Source organism: Eutrigla gurnardus, assembly GCF_963514095.1.
Source record: "Eutrigla gurnardus genome assembly, chromosome: 18".
Classification (NCBI taxonomy): Eukaryota; Metazoa; Chordata; class Actinopteri; order Perciformes; family Triglidae; genus Eutrigla; species Eutrigla gurnardus.
In genome coordinates, this window is record NC_139929.1 from 6,340,827 (window position 1) to 6,353,658 (window position 12,832).

Below are 12,832 nucleotides of genomic sequence, written 5' to 3' on the forward strand. Positions count from 1 at the left end.
GGCTCCGTCGACAGCCTTGATTTAACCCTCGGTGACAGAGCGGAGACGGGCAGGACACTCAAGAGGGTTTGGCGCGGAATAATGATGAGGTTAAACTTTCGGCAGGCAGATGTCACCCGAGATGAGTGACAGGTGAAGAGCTAAAGTGACTGAGTGAGGGGCTCGCGGTGACGGGGTCGATCACGGCTGTGCAGGTAATGCTGGTAGACGGGGAGGTGCTGCGACAGAGCAAAGTACACACTCAGCAGTCACGAGCAGAGGGTTAGACGGAGTGGCTTTAAAATGCATGAGATGCACCGTGCAGGGGGGGGGGGGGGTGAGGTTGAGTGTCTTGCATCTTGAAAAAAGACAGAGTGGGTCGTGTCCTTACTCCAACAGAAAATATTAGTGATGCATGGCCAATTTCTACACAACGCCACTTTGAGCACAAAGATTTTATCAAACTGCTTTCCGTGTAACCAGTTACTCAATAGACACGTCTAATAATAGACGGTAAAAGAGCAGGCAATGACTTTGACATGTTAATGCTTCCTCGGGTTCACTCACAACTGGGTGACACTTGAGAAACTAGAACATACTTCTGGCTAGAGCTGAAACAATGTTCTGAATGAGAGTAATTTTCTTAAAAATCATCTAGTTTGAGCTCCTTGAACATTAATATTTGCTTCTTTTTCATGTCTTCCATGAGAGTAAAGTGATCTACCAGTTTTGGACCGTAAAAAGACTAAATCACAAATTAAATCAGCTGTTAGTTGCAGCTCTATTTTTGACTTTTTATGTTGTTAATTGTAAATATTTGTTTTTTTCATTTACAGAAAATGCAATTTGCTCAAATTTATACCACAAAAGTTGGCAGCGTTTTCCGTTTGAAACTCTGTATGGCTATTTTGGGTTTGTTTTTTGTTTTGCTTAGAAAGCCGCCTCAACAACTGTTGACCCAGTGACCACCTGCAAAGACCCACCTGCCTTGTCCGGGCTCGTCTTCTTCCCCTCCACTAATGTGACCTGAATGTCTGACTGTGCCAGCACTGGCACCTCGCTGGCTGTCGGAAGGCAGCACCTGATCCAGCCTCAGAAGGGATGAGAGCTGTCACTGACCCCCCTCACCCTGCCGGATGATGCGGGCACTGCCCATCATCGCCGGGCCTCCTCTGGTCCTCTACTGCCACCTTTCAGCCGCTCACAGACCGAGGTCGATAGACCGACCGGCTGGCTGGCAGAGCTGCCAGGGCTCACGGCGCTTCGACGCGGGCACTGGCAGCCTCGCAGGCCCAGCGCTGCTCCCTTGTGCCGCCTGAAATGAGGTCATTTTAAGGACGGGGGATTTGCGTGGCGGCATTTCAAAGTCCATCACAGAATCTTCAAGAGCACTAGAAAAAAAAATGTGTACATTTTACAGCTTTTAATATCCTGCTCTTCCACTTCCATAAACTCCCCTTTAAAGATAATGTGTTAGTAAATGAGTAGCTGGTTGCTTAGTGATAGCGTAGTAAGTGAGAGGATGAAGTGCTGGCTGACAGCATACAGATAGTGTATCAGAGAGATGGAGGAATTGAAGCCCCCCCCCTCCCTCAGTGGCTGTGGTAGTACCCAGTAGTGCTGGCATGTCAGGGGCACCGCCGAGAGCCGGCGACAGCCTTGTTGTTGTTTTGAACCCCCCCACTGAGCCATTGCGTGCTGGCAGTGAGGGAGGGAGGGCTGCTTCTAAGGCCAGGGGCAGAATCTGACAAGCAGGAGCCCGCGCAGCTCTCCCATTGGCTGAGCCGATCTACCCAACAGCTCGCTGTATCCATGGAGTCAAAAAAAATTTGGTGCCATTGAAAACATTGCAGCAGCCAATCAGAGGCGAGCTCCGGGTGAGGAGTGAGTACAGTAGTAGTAGGACTTGAAAGCACATGAATATATTAATACAGATGAGGTAATGCACCAAAAACAGCGGATTAGCCGGCGAATGAAGTCAACTGGAGACGATGGGGAAATATTTAATTCCACTACTGAGCACTTAAGTGGTGTGATTTATTTTTCCTGTGCAGCTCAGCAAATTCACATCATCACCATCATTTTTAAAAATGAAAAAAAAAACTGCAAAATCAAAAGATTTACTGTAAAATTGCAGCTGAATATGAGGATGCATTTTGTCACTTTATAATAACTAAAATATAGCAATAAAATGACTTGGATTTATACATGCAAAAATTCAACATCCCACATATTTGCAGATGGTGCAAAGAGGCTCATGCCAAATTTTGGTTGAGACGCCAAAACAGTGCCACGCCCATGCAGCAGCCTGACCTCTGGATGGCACTGCCTTTTAACATCTCCCAGCTCTGTGCCTCCCCTTTAATAAGCACACCAAGAAGCAGGGCACAGCTGAAACCGAGCACTGCGGCAACGTCCTACAAAAGGCGGCTCCAGGGCTGATGGCTTGCTAATGTAAGGGAGGCATAGTGCTGACATTCCACTACTCGGCTGCAGCATGAGGATCCACGTGCCCTGCTGCTTTACTATGGAAGAAGAAAAAAAAAAAAGACGCCCTCCCTCCCCAACCGGGCGCAGACATACAGCGCTGAGTGTCACGTGAGCTTCGCCGTGGAGAGACTGAGACAGAGCCTGGGGTGTGGAGAGGGGGGGAGATGGGGATGGGGATGGGGAGAGGCAGCCGGGTATGCGTGTGTTTACGTCTGAGATTATGTGGGTCGAGAAAGGAAAATGCACGTCTCATTTTTTTTTTTTTTTTTTCTGTAGATGATATTTCAAAATGGGAAATAAATAGTAATAAGGACATGTGCTGAATATTATTGCGTGTGTGGAAAGGGAGGGGTTGTGGAGCGTCACACTGCAGCAGAGGCGGGGAGAGCTCGGCAGCTTTAAACTTGACCTAGATTCCCCGGGTGACACGCCACATCGCATTAGCCCACTCAGCCAGACCTGGACCCGCCGGAGCTCACTGACTCTGGCCCGAATCGACAGGCAGAAAATGGGGGAGCACTTCCCCAAATGGGGCTGGCATGCGTCCCCTCTCCCGCCCCTGAACCTCCTCACACCTTCCCCCCACTCCACTTCTCCTCACCCCGGACCATCTCCTGCCAATCCTACCCAGCTGACTAAAAATGGCTTAGGGGGCACATGGCGATGAGGAAAGACGGAGGGGGGGGGGGGGGGGGGGGTCTGCCATTTGTTTTGTTTATGGGGGTGAACTCGATTACCTCGTGGCCACGCCTCCGTATTGTCGCAAACATCCGCTAATGCCCCCCTCACCCAGATTCTGGCAAATCAAAACAAACCTCACTGGATGACTAAATCATTACAACTGACGGCAAATCGTGAGGTGACATCCAGTATCAGCTGTCTCATCTTCCTCCCGCAAACCGAGCAGGCAGCTAAAAATATTCCCTCCCTAAAGAAAAAAAAAAATAAAAACATCTCCTGCATCAGATCACTGCAGCCGCAACAAAACCCCAATCAGCACAAATGGAAATGAACGCGTTTGTACCACAGAAGCAGATCAGAGCAGGATGAAAGCGGGAGCGCCTCGTCCTCGGTTCAGCCCCTCGCTTTTTGGACAGCACCTGATGAAAGTTGGAAACCATGGCAACAGGCACGTACACAAGAGTCAGCTAAAACGCTGGCTCCATTGAAAGCGAGCTCTATGAAGAGGCTCTTCGCCCCGTCGCCCCTTCAGTCACATGCAACACACTTTTATACCATCAAACCACACGGGCGGATGCCGGCAGCCCGCACTGATGTTAATTTGAGATCAATGCATTTAACTGGTCAAAAGGAAGCAAGCGACTTCTAAACCAATACCACAGGGGGCCTTATATGATCATCTCAAGAGAAGATGCTGCTCTACATCCCCAAAAAAAGGCAGACGCATCTAAAGAGTCCTAAAGAGCTGTAAATCCACTCTGTGGTGTTTGTAGGAACTCTACCCCAAATCTACCACTTTGATATTCTGCTCCCTCCGATGAACATCTGGCTCGGGAGGAGACCCTCCCCACCTTGCCCTTTGAGGCTCCTCTGTCTCCCTCCTCAGATGTGTTAGGAAATCATTAAGGGGGACATATTGACTCACTGTCGTCGGTCTAAGCAGCACCTCCCTCGGGGGCAGCTGCCTCCTAAAGCCATTCAAACACAGATCACCCATCCTTCTGCTTAAAACAAGCCTCGAAACCAACATTACTCGACCTTCTGACTGACCCATCGACGTCACGGCATCCTTAAATCTCACTCAGAGTCAGAGGTCAGGGGGCATAATGCCTTGCATAAGTGGACGTTGAGCCAAATTAAAGCTTGATTTTAAATCCAAGAAATACAGCAGAGCACCACCTTAAATATTTGTCTCCCTTACAGTTTTACCCAAGCAGGATTTTGGGTGGGGCACAGTGGCGGATTTGGGTGGATGTTGAGCATGAGATTGATGAGTAGCAGAATCTTGATTCGGTGAGAGAGGAGTGCCATCTGGAGGATGCAAACAGCTGTGCACACACAGGGAGTGAATGAAAGACCACTCCCAAAAACCTTTTGACCATCACATGCCAGCTTTAGGAATGCTTCTGCCGTAATGTACGAATGACAAGTGATGTTTTTGTATAAACTAGAATTTGCTGCACCAAAAACCTCCCCTTAAAATAATAAATAAAATGAATTTCTAACTCAAAGCCACGTTAGTTTCTTGGGATGAGAAGACTGATGTAAGAGCACCACCCAGTGTTCACCAGCGGCAATTTCAGGGTGAAACATCGAATTATAACACCATTTCTCCACACCAAATGTTAATGCCATGTTTCATACTGATCTACCAGACATTAAGGCTGTGTAACGTGTATCGTCTGCAGAGGAATGACAGCCGCCTGACATGCTCCTTAAGGGAGCCTGGGCAGGAAGTTGTACAGTGTCAGCTCTCCAGTGGCGTAAATAATAGATACCCAAGGAGAAGCTGGGAGCTTTTAGCTGATATAACAAGCCACTCTCCATATTACACTCACTCAGACATATCATCTCAAATTACGTGTTGGGCGGGTGAGGTCGAGAGGGGCCGGATCCTCTTCAATGTGCCGAGTCATGAGTGGAAGGGCGGATATTTCCGCACTATATTTGCTCGCCTTCTTAATAGTTAAATTGATTAAATATGCTGCACGTATAAAAAAAAAAAAAAATGTTGCGGTGCATTTACTGGCATTACTTATATGGGTAAAGGAAATAACAGAAGAGGTGGAGAGTTGTGGAATCCCTAATTCTACAGCTATAAATCTTACCAAATAAAAGAGAATATAGTTTCTGTGCATCTTATTAGCAGGTACAACAGTGCTACTCTTCACCAGTTGGGGGCAGTATTCACCCAATTATGACCATGGCAACGAGAGACAAGAAAAGCTTCACCTCGGGCTACTGAACCACACCTCCCCCTGGCTTAGCGAGGCTAATCCAGCCTGTAAATATATTCACACAAAACTCAGCCTGCTGCATCAAATCGGCTCCATTCTCCGTTTGTCATGCAGCACATCCACTGCTCCTCTGTACTGCCACGGGGCGTGCACTGTGCGCTTACAAAAATAGCTCACCATTCAGGCCGTTTTAGTGAATAGATTTGAATCTCACTAGGGCACCACGGCAGCTTTGCATTAGCCTACACGCACATATATACACACACACAAACACAAGCCCACATACTACAGAACTCTCATGGGGACACACTGACTTAGTGATCCTATATATGAACCACCTGAGGCTTAAGCTGTCAAAACGGCACAGCATTCCGGCACCGGAGCGTAGTAAATCGAATGATGGCTGTGTGTCATGGTAACAGTCTCCAAGGAGACACGGAGGAAAATACAACAGGCATGGCCATACACGCAAGGAGGGGAGAAATGATGGGAAGTGAATCGAGACAAGCTGGGAAGGGAGGGGAAAAAATAGTTCCCGTTAATGTGAGCAGGAAACAAGTAAATTCCTGCTTGAAAAATAAAAAAAAACATGGATTATCATAACACATTGCTAAAAAATGCTGGTCTAAAAAAACAAAATTGCGAAATTGCAGGTATAAGAATTGGCGAGTCTCGTCTCAGAGCTGCCAGTTTGTCGTGTGAGCAGTGACCCTTCGCCCCGTAGTTACATAAACACTCTGGCCTTGAGGGGGGGGGGGGGGGGCAGGAAGCTGGGAGCACCTCCATTACTCAACTCCTTTTTATGGCCCACAATGCACTTCATTTCCTGAGCAACCATTACACATACACCCACAGCACAGCACATTAAGACTATAATAGGTATACCTAGGGCGTTCTGACATAATGACGCGTCTTCTTTATATCGGTGCACCAAAAGCTACTACTGCAGTTTGTTTGATCACGTTTAAACCTCAGATAAGGTGATGATGGCCAATTAAGTTATAATTTCATTACCATAGATTACATGGAGGAGATTGTGAAGGAAGCTGCTTCCTCCTCCATAACAACCTAAAGATGGAGGCTCCTAAAAGATTTCAGAAACAGCTTCTGAATTTTTTTTTTTTTTTTTTTTTTTTTTAAAGCACACCTTTTTGTCAGAGTTTAAGAGACACAGATGGGCAGCTCTGGTTGGACTCTGAGCCAGCTGGGGCACAGCGGCCATACAGAGCAACGTACTTCCAGACTGAAGCCGATGGTGTCCCGGTTAAAAATGTGGTCCTGTGTCTATTTTTGGAGTCGGTCTGAAAACTGAAGAAGCTGCTTTTTTTTTTTTTTTATAGCTCTGGACCAAATATATAGGTGCAAAAATCAGGGTGCGACATGTATTTGGATATTTCCCACCAACACGTATATTATTTTTTTCCCTCCTATTTTTACTGAGCCCATTTTTGGTCGGAAAACACCACCAGTGGAAAGAAAGAAAGGCAACTGACTCAACTGCCATTTAGAGAAATGCCTCTATTCATACAAGGTCCTCCAGTGTGCACTATGACCCATACCGGGTTGAAACAATGGAAGAAATGCAGGCACACAAACAAGCTTGACGTAGAGTATTTTGCCTTGTAATTCTCTACAACCTGCTTTTCAATTCAAAGTAGGATCAGATTCAAGTTCTGTCCTTGAGTAGATATAAATAGACTATTTCCATACTGTAGACTTTTATTATCTACTCCAAATTACAGTCTATATTGTCTAACCGTCAAACTTTGCATGAATTTAAATGGATTGCCTCACATAATTCCCACGTCTGTTTTGAAACAATACTAGTCGTGGTGATAAATAGACCAACAACTGTGTATAAAAGATGTGAGTATTGCTTTAAAGGAGTCATCACCTGGAAATCGCAATTTCTCTTGTTAAAACATGCATATCTGTGTTTGACCTCAGTTGAAACTTGCCTGAAAGGCTGGAGTTTGAAAGTGGCGCCGTTTTTTCGCTTCTGCTCTTTTTCCGAACAGGAATAGCACACAAGGGTGTGCATTCCTAAAGCACGAGATTTTGATTCTGCGCCTTCGGTGACGTCACCGTGGCGGCTACTTGCATAAGCCCACCCCTCTTTCACCACCCAACCCCGCCCCGTCCGCTACCTGAAATCGCCGAAGCGCCGCCATTATGTTTTGGAGTCTGCATGCAGGCAAGCCCCCCCCGGCTCTGTCCTTCCTGCGGCGAATCAACGCGCGCCTCATTACATATTATACAATGCACATCCGGACCAGTCAAAACCTTGCGCGTAATCTCGCGTGATAAAATCGCGATACGAAAAAGGGTCAGAACAAGCTCAATGTTTGATTAAATTTTTTTTTTTTTTTTCTAATACGTTTTACGAATTGATCCAAAGCGATCCAAGGGGGGCTGGATACGTATAAAACCAGGTGATGACTCCTTTAAGACACTTTGGAACCAATTAACCATTAGTCAGTTTATTATCCGATAAGCAGAAAAATGAATCATTCATTCAGTCATGAGCCAATTGTAGCTCTTCAGGTGGGAGGATTCCCTGCTTTGTCGTCTGTTGATACTTACCAGCAGTGGAGCTGTGAGACTGGCAGTCAGGAGCAGGGAGGCCCGGCCTGGCAGGTGGCCCTGGGTCACAGTCCTCCACCACAGGTCAGCCTCTGAAACACGAGTCAACGGGAACAAAACATCAAACGTCACGTCGAACATCGGTGGATGGAGTCAAACAGTGGCATCGTTACACAAAACGAAGCCTTCTGCAGACAGAAAATCACTGAAAGCTTTCACTTCCTCTTGTTTGACCAAAGTACCTGCAGACTACACAACCGGAGCTCTTTCACATCTCTTTAACAAACTGCATGTAATGACATTCATGCCACCTGACTGTAAGTTCCCTTTTAAACTAGCTGGTAACACAATAAAAATCACACAAAAAGGGGAACTGCAGAGATCAAGTATGCAATGACACGGTCCTTCTTATGAACTACCTTCCTTGCTAAACATGGGCTAATTGCAGAGCATTTTTTCATAAAACATGGAACAAATAGGCGTATATAAAAAAAACAAACACACCACTTCCTGTTGCGCAATGCTTCCTCTCATTCACTTCAGGTTTTCTACAAGGCTCCTGTAGCTCTACAACCCAATCGACTCAATCCAGCTCACATTTTTTGTCTTTTCATTCATCTAGCTTCTGGCCAAAGCAAGAGTTTAAAGACGCAGTCCCTGGAAGCCACGAGCTCGGCTTGCAAGTTGTTCACATGCTCTGATTGAGAGTACAAGCTCAGTAGACTGTGAGATCATTAGGTCCAAGGCACCGCTCTCTCTCTCGCCAGGCTGCATACAAATCCATGGCAGTAGTGGTTGGTCATGCATGAATGTGATCAGACTTCAAACCCTGAACCTTCAAACCCACAAGAACGCCTGGAGCTGTGGGTGAGACGGTTGAGGGCGCAAACATGACCGAACAAGACCTTGCAAAAAAGGGCAAACTACAAAAAGTAAAAGCTAGAAATGGAATAGAATAGAATAGATTCTGAGATAATAAAGAAAGATTCGTCTGCACCTAAGGACGTTCTTCTCATCCCTTGTTCTCACTGAGGACTTCCTTTAATGCTAACTGACCACAACTTGCTCCTAATCCGTTACAGCTGACGCGTCACAGGGGACATTCTGGTTGACATCTGTGGCAGGGCATCATGGGAGTCAGCTATGCATCATGCATACAGCTGGGGGCCACAACATAAGGCCAAATCACCCCTTGAATAACCACGCAAAGGTTATCGAGGTGACAGCACTCTGGAGCAGTAGATTAGTGTTTCAAGAGGAAACAATGGCACTTTTCTCCATTAAATTATCTCAACAAACATAGGCATGATTATTAAGAGGTGAAAAATGTCTCTCCATCCCTATGACAGTGAGGAAAATGCTGTTTGATTCCTTTCCAGAAGCTTTAATTACATGTTTTATTAAGCTATTAACAAGGCTGTGGCAAATGACAAAGCATCACTACTGTGCTATTCAAACGCTCTTCAGGTTTGTGGCTTTTCTCTTTATAGGAATAATGTCATCCTCCTCAGCGCTGCTGTGGGAAAAGACCCACATGATGAGATCATGCTGAAATGGCCCTGTATGCGAGAGTGCATCCCTTCAAGCAACAATTAAATCCAGAGGAACAACTAGGGCCCAGTTAGCCAGTATCACTGTGGGGGGGGGGGGTTCTTAATTACCTCGGCAGCAGCATCCACTCGTCACGTGATGAGCTCTTTATCTTAAAAACTTGAAAGAGGTCATTAGAGGAGATGAGTAATGGCAGCAAGTCACGGTTCACGGAGAAAAATACCCTTAAAAATCACACAACAAAAACGCCAGTAAACTCCACACAGCGTCCTCGTGTTTACCAACACAACTGGTCCTGATATTGCTTCGTTCCCACAGGATCAGAGGCAATAAATCAAAACGCTGCTCACTCAGTGTAGTTTTCTCTGAACCCAAACGCTAGCTTCCTGCTGTTTTCAAAGACTTATTTCCTTGTTTTGATTTGTCATTTCCAGAGACTGGTATACAGTCGCTACACGCCAGAGCTGGATATGAGAGTGTTGTGTACAAGAACTGTTATATGAGGCTGCAACATCCCAACGACGCTGCCATTAAGAGAGGAAAAACAACAGACGCGTTTGCATCTTCAGTGTTCAGAGTCGACATAGCATGTGCATTTGTTTAATTAACTCGCCACATGAAGGGGTCAATAACTGTGGGCCAACAGTTCATGCTGTGAGCTGCGTGTGCTACAGAGTGCTGAATCAGTGTGCTGAATCTGACTATAGAGCAGGCCACTGAGCTAATCTATGGGATCTATACAGTGTGTGTGGTGTCCATTTGTCACACACATATATAATATATATACGCTAAATCGCCAGCTTAGTTTTTTCTGAAGGTCAAATTCCTCATCCAATTGGAACGTATTTAATGGAAGTACCTTTTTAAGCGACTCCAAACTGAAGAAAGCGACACCGGGATAATAAATCTGTCCGTGAGGTGTTTCAACGCCAATGAATAAAACCTCCCTTTAAAACTGAAGTTGCCATGACAACGTGTATTCCCTACTGGGGGAAAGAGAGCTATGGGCTGAGGAGTGATATCTATAGACTCACTGAGAGCTTCACTATGAAGAAAAACCTCACACCTCACAAAATTTTAAAAGGTAAAGCGACTCCATATAGAGTGCCATATTTTAAAAGGAACAAACGTTTTTGTTGCATCACAGATAGAACACATTTTAGTGAAAAGCCAATTACATCCCTATGTACTGTCAATATAAAGCGAATATTTAGGGAGTTAGCGGGTAAGTTCTCCTCCTTTGGTCCAGGTTCCTACAGCAATTTCACCGTGATACAACCACATAAAACCACATGAAGTAGGCCTACCATTAATACACCCGCTTTAAAATCTAGAAGCAATTTGAATGCGTGGGCATTCGGGTAAAGAAGCAGGACCGGTTTCTGTGACAGGAGGTCTGGTTCGGGGGCAGCACGGCAACAGTTTCATGCAAAAGCTGAATTTCTAGCATGCTGATCTGCCATCTGTGGCAACACTCGGCTCTCTGTGTCCACTGACATGTGGGCGGCCACATGAGGATCTCATGCCTGCCTGCTTTAACATACTAGAATCAAATCAACACCACGTTTTTATGTTTCGATATGGTCAAAAACAGCAGGACAATGAAATAATTGCTTAACTGTTGTCGAAGGAGAACATCTCCAGCAGATTCTACTGTCTCTTCTGTAGGTTTTCTCAGATTTGAGCCTGGAGGGCTTTCCGGTGCATGTGTGATAGGTGTGGGGGTGGCGGCACACAAAGTGACAGCTTGTTTTCCTTCTGAGTGGGTTGTTCGTAGCGGCTCTCTATGCAAAAGTCCACTTTGCTTTTGTACCACACATTTAGTCTGAAGATGCTGCTGCAGCATACAGGGAGCAACTAATGAAAGCATCCTGTTGGGAGGCCTTATGATGGACTGCCTGCAGGAGGAATATTAAAAAAAAAAAAAAAAAAGATGCACTCTCTTCTCATTATGTGCTTGCTTTTGCCTTCAGTTAAGCCAACATCACAGGAAGGATGTGAGAAAGTTGAGAGGAATGCTCAAGCCTTACCAGCACAGCCAGCGCTGCATATCAGAAACTGGCACACGCACTGACTCATACACATCAGAGACGCACTTCAAAAAGTAGATTACTCGCCACCGCCAAAGGCTGCAAACGCAAACCTCCACAGCTCAGACCTCCGCTGCTCCAGCCCATCTTTCTCTGCTTATTTAACAGCAAAACTGTCGGCATGTGTTAACCAACAAGCTGTTAAATAAACCTGTTAGCAGACTGAACAGCAGGGACTCTTCATAAGGTCAATAAACACTGATTAAGTCATTAAAACCAGGTACAAATTTTATAGTAGACGTGACAAGCAAATTACATCAAGACATTGCGATACCTGCTCTCTAAATAATTCAGCCGTGTGCAGAAACGGGCAGGCCTACTTGGGGGGGGCACAGTCAGCTTTTCCTACTGGGTGACTCATGTAATGTCATCATTTCAACTACGATCAGCTTATGGACAAGAGCAGACATGCAGTAGCAATGGAAGAGGGATTGTGTGTACTAGGAGGCAAACGAGATTACTGTTATTAGACAGAGAAGTCCAGGAAAACTCGTGTGTGTATTAATTCTCAAATGGCACAAAACAAAAAGTACTGTTATTGTAATTCAAGTGCCTTAAAACTCATTCTTTTCTGAAGTCACCGACTCTCCCAGCATTAAGCAAAGTCATGTTAATGGTGTTAGGGCAGAATGCTGAACAGGCCAAATCACTCTGGGGGAAGTTAATCCAAATAACTGAACAAACAGTATTTTTCTACAGAAAGGGATCATTGGCTTTATTCTGCATGCCGCTAAAACAGCAGCACCTGACCTAGCCTGCTGCCTGTAGTGTGGGTGGATGCAAAAATGTAAACACCAACATGGAAACATTTCTAAAATCAGAAAATGTAGTTTTGGCGGGGACTGCGTCGGAGGGGTGCGGTTGTTCTCTGAAGCTGCCGCGTTACATCCTACATGAGCACTAATAAAAACGGTTCACTCACACATTCCCACTCCGGTGACTCAGTTTCAAGACAAAAAAAAGGTGTCATGCTGCTGATAGCAATAAAGTCTTTCAAATCACTGTAGACATGTGGGCTGCCTGAAATGTCATTCATGGTACATTAACAGTTACAACAATGGCTCAACTAGACAAGACGTTTTAGTGGGAGTGGATCCACTTGCTGCCGGAAATGCAATAAATAGTCTGCCTGTCAGCAGGAGACTACAGCGGCACGTCATACCGAGAATAACTGCAGTAACCCAACCTGAAGCCAGCAGCTCAGTCACGCTGGGTGTGTTC

At 45.7% G+C, this 12,832-nt stretch overlaps 1 protein-coding gene across 2 annotated transcripts in view; it reads right to left on the reverse strand.

Annotated features, from left to right (window-relative positions):
* fam49bb (family with sequence similarity 49 member Bb) overlaps nt 1-12,832 on the reverse strand; it is a 29,745-nt gene that overhangs the window by 14,372 nt on the left and 2,541 nt on the right. The window contains exon 2 of one of the 2 annotated variants that reach the window (XM_084033936.1): nt 7,971-8,062. The exons of the other annotated variant lie outside the window; for it this stretch is intronic. The gene's annotated coding sequence lies outside the window, so the exon portion shown is untranslated. The remainder of the gene's footprint in view (nt 1-7,970; nt 8,063-12,832) is intronic. 2 annotated transcript variants of the gene reach the window in all.